Below are 15,871 nucleotides of genomic sequence, written 5' to 3' on the forward strand. Positions count from 1 at the left end.
ATCTCAAAAATATCCTTTTTTAAAAAACAGTTAATAACATGAAAATGTTGATCTTACCTTCTCTGGAGACAGTGAGAAATGGCTCCTTCAAAAATTTATATTGATCTCTTATACAGATACATCCTGATTGATAAAATCTATTACCTTTTCTCTTGTAAATGTAGTTTTCAGTCAAAAGAGAATTGTTGATATGTTAATAGTGAATTCCAACAGTGTGACTAAATTATGCAAACACAAGTTTGTTAATAAGCAAGTATATTTATTTGTGTATTTCCTTTTGATGAATACTCCACTGCTTTGACTGCAGTTTTAGAGGGCGAATAAATGAGGCTTTGCTGAGTTTCCATGGTGAGAGAAGAATTATACTCATACAGTGTAGCTGTAGTACAGAGTTCACTGTACTAGAACTGAAAGTAGAGTATAATATTCTAACCTCTTTCCATATATTTCCCTTAAAATATATGGAAAAACTAGGGGCCAATGAATATTTATTGACAGCTATTATCAGAAATATGAATGAAAGTTGAAGTTGATAATCTGAACACATGCATCTCATTTTGAATTAGTCATTGATGTTGATTAGCAGGATTCTGTCAATGGATATGTGATGAGTAGCCAGCACCCCAACAGAGCAGGATCCTGCTCAGGAGGTATGAGCTGCCTAGGAAAATAAAAAGTCGAAAATAATCAGTAACAAATAAGACAAAGCCAAAGATTAGATTTAAAAAGTGGGGCTCCTGATGGGTCTTCCATCCCTGATAGGAACTGGAGCTAAATAACTGAAAAAGGTCCCAATTCTTTATGTAATGGGGAGTACTTCAAAGGCAGGGATAAGGTTTCAGTGTGGGAGGAGTCTTGCTTCAGTGCTTGTTTCTAGTTGTGGCAGGGGTTTGGTAGTAAACAGACTGTTTGTCAGGTTATGCCCATCTCAGGGAGGCTGTTTGATCTCAGGCTGTAAGCTAAGACTGGGCACCAGTGTGATCTGGTATTTCTCAAACCAGGAAATTTCACCCAGGAGTTCCCAGAGAAGCAACTTCCCTGCTTTAATGGCTCGAACACACCTAAACTTTATACATGGCCTCCAACAGATATGCATTTATTTTAAAACCCCTCATAGAAATTTACTGATGAATTTGAGTGAGATCAAATAATTGAATAGAAGTGGAAAGGTTTATGCCTTGGAAAATGAGTGGGAAGTTGGACATGATTAACCCCCAAGAAGGAGAAGGAGAAGAAGAAAACACAAACTTTTATCCACTTTACAAGTGGTAAAAAAGAAAAAAGAAATCTCAGAGATGTATACTAACCTTGAGAAAAAAAACCAACTTCTGTCTTTTACACTTGCATGCTGTGAAAGGGAACATGAAGTTTCTGGGTATCTGTAAAGGGACAAATAAACAGAAATCTCCAACTAGCATGATATCCAGAGGCAAACCAAAATCCCTTGGATTCAGAAAAGTCATTTAGAGGCACAACAAGTCTCAAAATTGCTTTTCCTCCCTAGTAGTCCCTGTGCCACCTAAAATGGAGGTGATCCTTGCTGCTACTGAGTCCTGTCCATTTGATGATCATGTCTTCTAACTTGTGCCACCTAAGGGTTGACCTCACACCCTTCTCCGAGTTCTTTCTCTACCAACCAAATCAATTTTTCAGATCAGGATTATTTTTCTAAACCATATGTCTGATCGTGTCACTGTCTTACTTTAAATCATTTAGTGACTTCTGATCAGTTTTGAACTTGCTAGGATGAAATATCAGCATATAGAAACCTGTCATGCCAAGTTCCCTGTAGTTCCCCTAATCCTCACTGACTTTTCTAGTCCTGATCTGACAATCTTGGACACATTTTAAGCACATTCCATAAAGCTACACACATGCCATTTTATTTATGTATTCATTCACTAAGTGTTTCTTAGGCACCATCAGTGCGCACAGGAAGTACTGGGATAGGGAAAAGAACACTAAACAAGTACTTGTACTCTCTGTTCTCCAAGAACTAAGTAGTCAAACACACATTATTTTCCCCCCTGAATAGGTTGAATGCTAAACTTCTGAGTTCCCATTGCTTCCTCTGTATACTTCTATCTTAACACTAATCAAATTATTGTCAATATCCTATTAATTCTCCTATAATCTTGATGTATAATGAACTCTCTTAGGACAGTGCCTAAATTATTTGCATCTTCATTCCCTACATATGAAATATGTTGAATTTAGAAGAGCCTTCTAAAGATATATTATTGTATCATCATATGTAATGATAATTTTCACATGCACAAAACTTTAGGGTTATAAAACAACAACTAATGGCTAGGATTTTCTGTAATAAATTAGATCTAATATAAAATTTGAAAAAACCTTAGAGGAAGATAAAAGTGTATAATATTTCCAAAGAAATCTCTCTCTCTCTCTCTCTTTCTCTCTCTCTCTCTCTCTCTCTCTCTCTCTCTCTCTCTCTCTCTCACACACACACACACACACACACAATGAAACAAGGTAACATGAAATGTAGGCAAATTAAGGAAACAGATTAAATAAGTGGAATGTTAACCACACCAAGAATCCAGCTATTACATGACACAACTCAAAGCACAGAGATGAAGTACTGCAGGATGGATGAGTGCTGATGAGAAATGGTGATATAGCATTAGTCCAGCAGAGAAAAATGGCAATGATTTAGTACGTACGGAACATTAAGGATAAGAAATGATTAAATGAAAATATGGAAACTTGAGTTTGAGGAATAGAAAAGCGAAAGATACCAAAAAAAAAAAAAAGAGTTTTTCTTGCTTAAGTGAATTCTGGACAAACACTAATTCCTCCCTACAAGTCCTTTTGTCACCCAAGATGGGGTGACATAAGAGGAAACAGAATGGTTGGCACTACATGTCCTTTTGTTCTGAAATGATAGAGTATTAAGAATAAGGTGGAAGGTGCTGGTCATAGTGGTGCATAAGGTAACCCCAGTAAGTCTGGAGGCTGAGGCAGGAAGACCACAAATTGGAGGCCAGCTTAGATTATTTAGTGAGACATTCAGCAAAATAAAAAAGTATAAAGGTCTAGAGATATAGCTCAGTGGTAAAGTGTGCCTGGGATGAAAGGGGAACAACACACAAGTAAGTATAAATAAAGATTGCATTTGTGCTCTCAGAGGTGCTGGAGCATCTTGTGGATGAAAGCCCTTCAGTTGGTATAGAGTAGGGAAGTGTTGCATTAAGATGTTCATAGCAGCACAATTCACAATAGCTAGACTGTGGAAGCAACCCAGATGCCCTTCAATAGATGAATGGATTAAATAAATGTGGCATTTATACACCATGGAATATTACGCAGCACTAAAAAATGACAAAATCATGGAATTTGCAGGGAAATGGATGGCACTAGAGCAGATTATGCTTAGTGAAGCTAGCCAATCCCTAAAAAACAAATACCAAATGTCTTCTTTGATATAATGAGGGCAACTATGAACAGAGTAGGGAGGAAGAGCAGGAAGAAAAGATTAACTTTAAACAGAGACATGAGATGGGAGGGAAAGGGAGAGAAAAGGGAAATTGCATGGAAATGAAGGGAGACACTCATTGTTATGCAAAATTACATATAAGAGGTTGTGAGGGGATTGGGAAAATAAACAAGGAGAGAAATGAATTACAGTAGATGGGGTAGAGAGAGAAGTTGTGAGAGAAGGGGAGGGGGGATAGTAGGGGATAGGAAAGGTAGCAGAATACAACAGTTACTAATAGGGCATTATGTAAAATTGTGGATGTGTAACCGACGTGATTCTGCAATCTGCATTGGGGGTAAAATTGGGAGTTCATAACCCACTTCAATCTAATCTATGTAATATGATATGTCAAGAGCTTTGTAATGTTGTGAACAACCAATAAAAAAAAATAAAGATGTTAGGCAGGAGGAAAGAGCCTGAAGCCAGTGAGAGATAAGGAAGGGAGGGGCATACAGGAGGCAGTGAATTCAAGGTCAAGGGGAAATATCGAGAAATAGTAGCTGGGTCAAATGGCTGAAAAAAAAACCCACAAGTGATGTATTGGAAGCAACTCTTCTGTCTGCAGAGCAAAGGAAAACCTGTATCATCTGCCTATTTTATGTGGATGGTGGACTTTTGAGGTTCATAATCACTATTGGACAAAAATAAAAAGGAGGGGCCTCTATGGACAGAAAACTACTTTATAGTTCCAAGGGAAAATACATCTAGACAGATAAGAAAGAAATCTAAAAATAAACTATAATGGGGCTAGAGAAACTACTCATAAAATAGCAATAGGAAATACAAATACAAAGAGCAGAACTTCAGTTAATGGCCAATAATGTATTAGCAGTGGTAGAAATAATATAAAGACTTGCAACTCAGACCTACATCAGAACCCTTAAAAGAATAATTATGTAGAAGAGAGAATAGATCATTGAATCACACTCAAAAAGTAATACAATAAGTGGTCAAATACATCACTACCAATAATAAAAAGTTACTTAAGATTTTAAAAATAGTACAAATATCTTTCATTCCTATACAAAATTAGTTCCCTTTTCAGTTCATTTTTTGTTGCTTTAGCACAATATCTGAATATTGGTAACTTACAAAGAGTTTTATCTGGCTTATGATTCTGGTAGCTGGAGGGTCCCACCAACACAAATCCAAACATTCTAGCTCCTTGCTGAGGCACCACATGTTGAGAAGCACAAAGTGAACCTGCCTCATGAAAAGGGGGCCAAGAATGTGTGGTAGCCTCACTTTAAAACAATCATTTCCTCTAGAACTAATCCAGTTTCTTCAGACCTACTCTACTCCTGCAAAATAAGCATTGAACATTTCAGAAGTTCGTCCCCCAAGACTTAATCATTTTCAACCAGGTCCCACTGCTTAAGATTCTGAGACCTCAATATTGTTGTACTGGGAACCAAGTTTCCAGTACACACAAACCACAGCAGTTCCTTTTGAGAAAAAGCTGCCAAACTAGTATAAAATAGCTTTGACCATCCTTCCCTTACCGTTAGTGTGAAATCTAGGAAGAGAAGGTGGAGGAAAATATCAGTGAAGCTAAGCAGATAAACTATAGAAGAGAGTTTAAGGATACTGATAGCAATATGAAAATAATAGCTAGTGATAATTCAATGTGCAGTTAAATGGCACTAAATACAAAGAGGGGTGGCAAAAAATCTTAAGAGTCACAAACCCACGTGACAATGATGTACACTATAATATACATAACTTGAAATTCTGTATTTCAATAAAAATCAAAATGAATGTATGTAAATCTCAAGGAGAAAAGCAGATATATTTTTCTCAAGATACTAACTAAAAAGTAAATTAATAATGCTTTAATATACTGTCTTTTATACTTCCAATCAATTTTTGAAATGCTCCTAGGAACAGCTACATTTTATGTGTACTTATTTAAAAAAATACATGATATCTTTTTTATACTCAATTTGAGATCATTCTCCTTTGAAAAATAACTCTGCTTTGACAATCAGCTTTTAGGATTTTATTTTATTTCGGGGGAAGTTGCATTATTACATTAAAATCCAAAGGTCAGACATCTGTGAAACATTGTGTTAATAGCTAAGAAGCTGAGGCAGAAAAATTCTTTCTGCTTCATCTCAATACAAATTGCAGATCAAACAGTGATCTGGATTGACAATGGCCATGCAATCTGAAATGAACTGTGCTCCATTTAACATCCTAAATGTCATACAAGGTATTGCATGTGGCTTTAATTTTCAACTGCCCAGCCTTATTCTTGGTATTTGTGCCTTCCAAAAGTGCTTTTTGACCTTCAAATGACAAGATTTTATACCTAGAATAAATGAGTAAAAACTTTGGTACAGTCATTGTAGCCAATGATTGCTTATTTACTTATTCATTTAGTTTTAAAATACAATTCCTTTGTGATTCAATGAGAAATATTAATTTTAACCAGTTTTTCAACCAATGGTCACATGCAAAGAAAAATATTTTGAAATTCTGTGTATTGGGAAAATATGTCAATAAAGTACTTTAAAAACACATTCTCAAAAGAATCAAGAATTCACAGACATAATTAGCAGATAATTCATGTTTACTCTATGACATGTAATGTACATTGAGGGTTGTTAAGTCTTTTCACAAAATAGGTGTTAAAAATGTTATCATTTTTTTTATTCTCTGCAAAAGGTAGGCTATTAAGAAGATAAAATAGAACCATCCCTACAGAAACTCACTGTATACACAATTGACTAAAGGAGAACTTTTTGCCTCCTGCCCTTCACATTAGATTTTTCCCAGACTCTTGCCTAAAACACATTCACCTGAAAGGAATATTGAGGGGGATAAATCTACTTGAAGCTCCTACTAGTGTAAATTAAATGTAACCAAAGAAATAAGCTTCATTATATACAAGTTATAAAGGTGGAAGAGAAACCTCAGGTGACTGACTCAATGTCAATATATGTAAAGTTAAAAATGGTCTTTAAGGCACACTAGTAAGTTAGAATCAAGCACTGCTAATTACTGGTTTTGTTAACTGGGAAACAAAATCACTTTTCTGAACCTCAGTTTCTTCATTTATAAAATGGGTTCTGCAACGCTTATCTCAGAAAAGTGTTCTAAGTAATATATTACCTAATACCTAAAACCAGATGATACAATGTAATTCAATACTGTGTATTTTTTCACGAAGACCATTTTTAACAAATAAGTTACACTTGTTTTCATAAAATCATCAGAATAAATATCTTTCTCCCTATTGTGTCAGTCCGCACACAGCTTTTATGGACATTTTTCTGGCCTGAGTGATATTAAAATATTTAATAACCCATTCAACCTGGGTGCCAACATACACTGTAGTTCTGGAAAATAGTTATGCTGGGCATTAAGTTAGTAGCTTGCTAAATAGTGGTTGAGGTGTCCAGAGTATCTCAGGAATGTTTCTGACATGGCTAGGGTGGTAGAACACTCTTTAACCATTATGGAAGACTTTGTTGTATTTAACCATCAACTCTACTGTAATAGAACATCCAGCTAAATACCCATCCTATTCTTAGAGATTACTAATCATTCTGTTGTTTTGATGATTAAAAAGGCCAAGTTTAGTATTGTAATGCTTCTATTTATTTAACATTCAAGATAGAATGTACTTTTAAACCTGGCATGGAAAAGATGAAGATGGAGGAGCTGCTCAGTTGTAAAATATATCTTTCTATCCTTGCCTTCTTTGCCAGTCCCTGTCTTACCTCTGGCTCCTTCAAGCATAAACCAAAGTGGAAGAAGAAAGATAGGAGTGAGAAGGGCTTCTACTACTGCTGTCTTTGTGTTCCGGCATTGCAGTTTTCAATAAGTTCTACAGGTCTCTATGCAGTGTTCTCTGATACATGTCAAACAAACCCAAGTGGACTGCTTTATGTGTCACTCTTAGCTGCTGTTCCAATATACACTCAAATGGCACTTTTTAATATTTTTTGGAGAAATGAATGATGCTTTGCAGGTTGTTCTCTTAGGTGGGATCACTTTGACCCTCATAGATGCCTCACAACTTTCTTCTGCCCTATTAGAAACTGCATTTCTTCCCTTCTTCCTTGAAAATTCAGAGCTCACCACTGCTTTTTTCCTCTGATTCTTCCATCAGGATCAGCTCCGTTCAGTCTCCAGTATTTTAAATTTTCAAGCCAAGCATCAGTATGTGGGTTCTACAAACTCCAGAGGACCCACGTCAGGCTGTGGAGAGTTCCTTTGAAGCTGCTGACTCTTGGCTGAGGTGTGGGGTATGAAGGAGACTGAAAACTCCCCTCTCTAATCTTGTCCAATCATCTTCCTTGCCTGAGGATTTGATATGGACTGCTTTGCACACCAGGTTTGAATTCCTTTGTGGGTATTACTTGCATAGTCAGACACTTCTCCTTGGACCATGTGAAAATTTGCTTTTAGTTTTTGAGTCCCAATTAAAACTGAAATTCAAAGGAAAAAAAATTCTATGTGCTGCCTCATATTTTTGATTAAGAAAAAGGAATATTGTTTTCTCAGATTTTTTCCTTTGGCAATCAGAAAATGACTCTCCGTTCCTTATCGAATTTCCACTCATATTTTGTTATATCTGACCTAGACATACTAAATTCCTGGAAACAAATTAGGTCCCAACAGCCTTAACTGGGCTTTACCCTGTGGCTTTGGGCTTAAGTAAACCTCTTCTCTACAAAGACACTCATTTGTTTCTGCTGCAACAACAAAAATATAGCCAGTTAGTAGGCTCTGCGGCCAATTGTGCAAATATTTGTGGTACCTTCTGTGTTCTCTACCTTTCCACTCAGGTGAACCAGGCTCCTGCTGTAACTGCTCAATTCTCTATGTTCTTGTTCTCTGGGTGGCCAGCCTTCTCTCATCCTGAGTTTTGGTTTTACCTCTTATGTGATGACACTGCCCAAAAGATTAGAAACAGCAGTGAGTTCAACCTTAGACAACTCCTTTGACTTTTTTTTTTCCAGGTAATTTCTTTTCTTCTCCTTTTTTATTTTGTTATAAATTCATAGTTAAGCAAGTAGTTATTCTGTACTTTATTTACAATAGTAACATTTTTAGAAAATTTTGATATACAATAACAAAAACCTGTGTAATTGCTAAGCAATGTAAGTAATAGACATAAATATAAATATAAAAATTTCTGAATAAATTGTGATGGATTACAAAATGGCATGTTTAATATTAAAAGAAATTAAAATTTCCTGTTGATAATGCGTCTTCTATAAATTCTTAATTTAACAAAATAAGAAAACAGAATATAATGCTATTGACATAAAATAGAAAAAAAGAAAAGGACTCAAAAAATAAGCAAACCCCATAAGTAAAAAATGTTTTTAGACAATTTTATTTTCAAATACTTATGTTTTCATAAGGCAATAAACTGCCACTAAAGGAAACAAAAATAAAAACATTTGTAACATACAAACAAAATAAATATACATAAGTTATAGTCATAATCTATGAATACAAAGCAGAATCACTTTATCTCTTGGTATTACATTATTTCCAATGGATTTTGAAGTGTGGATGGCCAAAGTTCATAGGTATGTGAAATGAATTTATAAACCTACTTGTGAAAATAGGTGAAAAGGGAGAGAAATAACAAAATATGAAGTTGTCACTCTAAATTTGCAAAAAATAAAATGAGTATCAATGTGTAGATCTTTTGTCACTGGCATTAATGAGACTGAACATACAAATACAAGTCTGAGCTTATCACAAAGCAGAGAATAAGTGTTTTTTACAAAGTAAAATAAGGGAATGGAGTTTTGGAGAGGATCAAGAAATTAATAAAGCTAGAAAAAATGAAATATATTGACAGAGACTTAGGGCTGGGTGGGTGTCTATATGATGGGTATTTTCCCTGTTTTACTCTGAGGCTTCATTAAAACCTGCAATTAGAGAACTGACTGCAGCTCCTTCAGAGTTGAATGAACAAGGGAGGAAATCTAAAGTCTCAAAAGGATGTGCATGACTGGTGAATGATTTGGCTGTATTTTGATAATGTAGAATAAGAAAAAATCAAATAGATGAAGCTCCTTGGAGGATGTAGTCTCAACCAAAAAATTAGGATAACCATAACAATTAAAAACTTCGTGGTCAGTTTTCCAGAAGTCAAGAGCAGGAGTAACCAAAGAATGAAGTCCAGGGGCTGGGGTTGTGGCTCAGTGGTGGAGTGCTTGCCTAGCATGTGTGAGGCACCGGGTTTGATTCTCAGCACCATGTAAAAAAATAAATAAAGATATATTGTGTCCATCCACAACTAAAAAAATTAAAAGAATGAAGTCCACAAAGAAATTCATGAAAAAATTTTTCAAGATGACCTTCAAATCATAAAATTGAGAGATTTAATATTTTATTACCATTAATTCAATTCTTGCCATTTAGATTATTTTAATTTTTGTAAGATTGAAAATGGCAAAGAATAAAAATTGAGCTTCCAGTAAGTTGGTTGTATACCACCCAACAAAACAGCTTCAAAATATGAAATATATACAAGTATGCTTGCTGGAGACATTTTAAAAATATTGTTTCCCTTCAATTTTCTTCTTAATGTGTTTTCAAAAACATTGTTTGCACTAGGTTTGATTTGTTTCATATAATCTGGAACTCTATATTTCTGGATGAGTAGGACACAAAGGACTTCATAAAGTCAAACTAGTTTGATTACTTTGTTGATGGTGATAGTATTGACATTATTATATTGAGATAATTGTTTATACAGTTTATACATTTTAGAGAATGTTTTCCATTACTCTAACAAAACACTTGAGATTGGCTAACTTATAAAGAAAATCAGTTCATTCAGCTCATAATTTTGGAGACTTAAAAGTCCAAAAAGCATGGTGTTAGTTCTGGTGAGGGCCCACTAGCTAATCACTTCAAGGTGAATGACATCATGGTAGAGTTGCATGAGAGGGAGATCATATTTCAAGGCAGAAACCAGAGTGCAGGGAGGAGCCAGTAATAGTCCTCTACTAAGACTCACCTCTTTAATGTTCTACCACCTTATAAAATTATCATACCAGGGACCAAACTTCTAACACATGAACTTTTCTGGGACAAACCATACCTAACACAAAATAATGTTACCTTTTTTGGAATATGGGATTTAGTCATAAGATAAAATACAAATATGGATACAAGATTGAAGAAGTGAAAGTAAAAACCTCGTAATCCTAAATTTGAATTGTTAATATCACTGAACTCAAGTTGTATTTTACTATTAAAAAATTAAGATTTTGATAATGTTTGTATTAGGCTAAATGGTAGTTCCCAAAGATCTTGACTCCCTAATCCAAGAATATAAGTGCTAATTTATATGGAAACAGAGACTTGAGGATACAATTAAATTAAGGATCATGATCCTATATTATCCTTGTGAGTCTAATATAATCAAAATGGTCTCTATATGATAGACAATAGAGTTAGAGACACACAAAAGGCAGAGTGAAGATAGAATTTGAGAGAGAGAAGGAAGGAAAAAGAGACAGAGGTTCGAAGATGCTGTGAATTTATAAGCTGGGATGATGAGACAGGGAATGTCTATGGCCTCCGGAAGCTGGAAAACACAAGGTAACAGGTTCTCCCCTATTGCCTCCTAGAGGAATGTAGCCCTAATGACCTATGTAGACTTCTGACCTCAGCACTGAAGGAGGTAGTTCTTGGAGGAGTTAGTGGTAATTTGTTACAGAGGCAATAGGAAATGAATATAAGATCCACTGAAAAAAAAAATTAGAGATAATGAGCAATCTATTTGCCCTGATTCTGCTAATCACTTAGATTGTGGTTATTTGAATACAGTTCTATGCATAAAGGACAGAAGGTCTCTCTGAAGAGATGGTTGATTAAAGTGTATGCAAGCTGGGCTTAGTGGTGCACACCTGTGATCCAAGCAGCTTGGAAGGCTGAGGCTGGAGGATTTTGAGTTCAAAGACAGCCTCTGCAAAAGGGAGGCACTAAGAAACTCAGTGAGACCCTGTCTTTAAATAAAATACAAAATAGGGATGAGGATGTAGCTCAGTGACTGAGTGCCCCTGAGTTCAATTCCTGGTACTCCCCGAAAAAGGTTTTTTTTTTTTTTTTAATGAATAAATAAAGTGTGTTCTGGAAACTGTGGAAGATCATATCAGAACATCTTGTAAAACAAGATAATAAAAATGATACAAGACTACTAGGGTCATGTCAAAAATCCCAGAGACAAACTTGAAAGATTTTATAACTGATACATTTGTGACAAATTGACCAACAATAAGAATGCTAATTTTCTTTTCAATAGATTAGAACTCATCAAATATTTTAAATGCATGAATACATAATAAGAGCAAAAAGCCAAAACCAACAAAATGAACAAACTAAGACAAAATTAAAAAGCTCATTAGTCACTGTTGAAGAATAACAGGCAACCATCTCATTGTATTAATTAAAATATGAATAATCGAAATAACAGGTTTTTTTCTGCTATTAAAACTATACCTCAATGCAATTGAATGCTTGTTAGGAAAAGTAATTTTGATTAAAATTATGCTAATCACATCTTAATGAGGAAATGATAGAAATAGAATCATCACTGACTCCCAATAATATAATGGTTCCCAGGAAAGATCATCAATGACTGCTATCCCTTAAGCAGAGAAAATCAGATGCAATGTTTTCTGATGGTAATACATACCATCCAGTAAATATTCTTGCAAAAAATGGACCTGATCATGAAATATAATTTCTAAATTTGAATTGTTACTATCACTTCTTTTCCCCAGTAATATAGGAGACAATGTAACACAGTAAGCACAGCTCTGTAAGAAAAATCACTTGAAATTAATTAACGTTTCAGATTCCATGAGGATATAATTGCTAGGTCTATTTAAAGCAATTTTATCTTTTAGAGATACATACTTATATCAATATAAATTAAATTATATGATATCAGAGAGATGCTTTAACAACAGAGGTAGGTGAAATGTGATCAGTTCTGAGTTTTAATTCTAAACGAAATGACTTTTTTAGGTTTAACGTTTACCCTGGTGAAAAATTTAAAATATTGTAGTAATTTCCATAAATTCTATGAAAAAAGAGAGGATCTAATAAAATGAATAGAGAAAGGTATATTTTTAAATTATCACATGTCATTTTAAAATTAGGCATTATTACAAACAGTATATGAGAATTTTTGGAGACACCTTAAGGAGAGATAGCTCCAGAACACACACTTACACAGTAATGATCAAACACTGATGATTTTAAAAGTGTACGATTGTTTATTTTTAAATTGACAGTATCTTGCTTTAATCTGTACAAGGGAAGTAAATGCACCATTTTGTTGGGGATTCAATAAGTAGTTTAACTTGCCTGGATAGTTTGATATATATCCTACCCTAATGCTAAAGGGAAACATTACCAATACACAAATAAGGAAGTTATAAATAACAGCCAATCCTTGAAATGGTTTTATTTGCGTGAGAAAAACTGAGGCAGATTCATTTCTTCCAGGAATGATGAATGAGGGTCAGCAATTCTTATTGAAAGGTTTTAGTTCTCACTGAAGCCCTTGAAGATGACACTTGATTTACCTTTAAAGGTAACCTATCTGAAACATTTTACCAATATTATCATTGAAAAATATGGGTTTAATATAGCTCTCCCAATCCTTGTTGTTCTCAGAAACCCATATTGGTTTACCTTCTTCAATTTGTCCTCTGAAGCAGGGAACGATGGTCGGGGTTTAACATTGTTTACCTTTATATTTATTTCCAGCATCTATAGGTGTATGGAACTTAATTTGTGCTTGGTAAGTATTTCTTGAATACTTGATGAATGTTTTCTCACTGCCAATATCAGATTGTGTTCTATGTGATTGGATAAAATTAACAGTTCATAATTCAGGTAGCACAGCTTTATAGGTGACTCTGTATTCAATTCCTATTGCTGCTTGCTATAGTCAGAAGATTTGTGTGTCCTTAAAATTCATTCATTAAAACCTGTCACCATTGTCATTGTATTAGGAGGTGGGGTCTTCCAGAGATAATTTCTTCTGGATGGAGAATCACTTACTCATGCCTTTATAGTGCCCTTTAAAAAGGGGCCCCAAAGACCTGCCCTTCCTTCTCACCATATAATGATGCAGGTGGAAGTCAATATCTAGAAAGGAGAAAGTAAGCCCTCACCAGATACTGAACCTGCTCACACCCTGTTCTTGGAATTCCTAGCCTCCATAATTGTTAGAAATACATTTCCAATATTTACATGTCTGAGTAATACTCCATTGTGTATATATACCACAATTTCTTACCCATTCATCTGTCGAAGAGCACCTAGGTTGACTCCATAGTTTAGTGAATTGAACTGCTATAAACATTGATATGGATGCGTCACTGTAGTATGCTGATTTTAAGTCCTCTAGATACATACCAAGAGGTGGGATAATTTGGTCAAATGGTGGTTCTATTTCAAGTTTTCCTAAGGAATCCCTATCCCGCTTTCCACAGTGGTTGCACCAAATTGCAGTCCCACCAGTGATATATGAATGTATCTTTTCCCCCACATCCTCATTAACATTTATTGTTACTGGTATTCTTGATAATTGCCATTCTAGCTTGAAGTGAGATTAAATCTCAGTGTAGTTTTAATTTACATTTCTCTAATGACTAGAGATGTTGATCATTTTTTCATATATTTGTTGACCATTCATATTTCTTCTTTTAAGAAGTGTCTGTTCAGTTCCTTTGCCCATTTATTGACTGGATTATTTGGTATTTTTGGAGGGGGCGGGGAGTAAGTTTTTTGAGTTCTTTATATATTCTGGGAATTAAGGCTGTATCTGAGATGCAAGTGGCAAAGATTTTCTCCCATCCTCTAGGCTCTCTCTTCATACTCAGGATCTTTAATTTAATTACATCTACAAAAGTCATTTTTTCTATGAAAAGGAAAATATGTGAAAGTCTGAGCATCAGGGCAATGAACATCTTTGGGAAGCCAATATTCTACCACACTTTCCCTTTAATACACATAGGAATTACTTGTAGCATAACTTCAGATTTTGTTGGGAGGACAGTGCTTGAGGAACTGTGTCAGGGTTGTTTCAACAAAGCTTCACTAGGAGTGTTAAGGTAACTGCCCAAAAGATAATCGATGGTGATGACCACTCTCTAAAGTTTGATCAAGTACCTATGGATTATCTAGAATATCAGAAGAAGAAGAACACTATGTAAATTTGTTTTGATTATATACATTGCAAATTTATCCATGTAACTTCACACACACACACATACCCACACACACAGTAATATTCCTTTACTCTCGCTCCTTTTCTAATATGCAGATATTTAAGGGTAAGGGAATAATGGCATATCTTATATCTTAAAATATACTTAAAAAAGATATACTTAATATTTTATATATTTATATATAATTGATATTTTATACTTTATATTTTAATATTTTATATTTTATAACACATCTTAAGATATACCCTGGAGATTTTTTCCAGGGTAATAAAAAATGTGATAAATGCCTCTTATTCATCACATAATCAGTTTTGCATATAGATTCTCAAATCTAGAGTCTACAAAATAAATTTGGCTAATTCCACATAATCAGTTTTGCATATAGATTCTCAAATCTAGAGTCTACAAAATAAATTTGGCTAATTCCACAATAAAGGTCTAGCCCCATAATGATTACACTGAATACTCTCACGAGTATAAAAGTGTTACTCTCACGAGTATAAAAGTGTTACTCTCACGAGTATAAAAGTGTTACATAGTGTTACTGCCATGAACAGGTAACTTATAACACAAAGTATATCTTAATATATATATTATCAAAGATTTAATTTTTAATGTTTTCCTTTCAATGTATTAAAACTCAAGTTGTTTAAAAATAACATTTTATACCTGAACAATAATTAGAATACATTTCACCTAGGAATGTTATTAAATATTAATCTGGAAAGGCAACCTTAGTTGTAATCACAAATTAATTGCTTCAGAGACATAAAACAAAGGCAGTTTTATTTTTCTTGCACTTATTCCTTTAGGCAAGTTAACTTCTGGCAGAACAAAATAAGATGAATAAAAACTACGATGTAGCTGAGAGAATGACATAAGTAATTCAGGGAGATGATATTTTACTGAAATGTCTTAATTTCTGGAGCTGAAACATCATTTTTGAAATTGTGCTGCAGGCATTTCTACAAATTAGTGAAGAACAAATTAATAGAGTTCAAAAAATATTAGAGAAAAGCAAACTTTATTTCAATTTTGAACTCTCACTTATGTAATTAATAATTCAAAGAATATCTGCCTTTGAATTGTGTTATTAAGTAGGTAAGCAAAGAAACATTTTAACCAAATTGTTACAGAAATT

General features: G+C 34.4%; 1 long non-coding RNA gene across 1 annotated transcript in view; it reads right to left on the bottom strand.

Annotated features, from left to right (window-relative positions):
* Nucleotides 1-238: 238 nt before the first annotated feature.
* LOC120885409 (uncharacterized) overlaps nucleotides 239-15,871 on the bottom strand; it is a 29,828-nt gene continuing 14,195 nt past the window's right edge. The window contains exons 3-4 of the long non-coding RNA XR_013436011.1: nucleotides 1,308-1,379; nucleotides 239-661 (exon numbers count right to left, since the gene is read on the bottom strand). This is a non-coding gene — a long non-coding RNA (uncharacterized LOC120885409). The remainder of the gene's footprint in view (nucleotides 662-1,307; nucleotides 1,380-15,871) is intronic.

Source organism: Ictidomys tridecemlineatus, chromosome 1, assembly GCF_052094955.1.
Source record: "Ictidomys tridecemlineatus isolate mIctTri1 chromosome 1, mIctTri1.hap1, whole genome shotgun sequence".
In the NCBI taxonomy this organism is placed as follows: Eukaryota; Metazoa; Chordata; class Mammalia; order Rodentia; family Sciuridae; genus Ictidomys; species Ictidomys tridecemlineatus.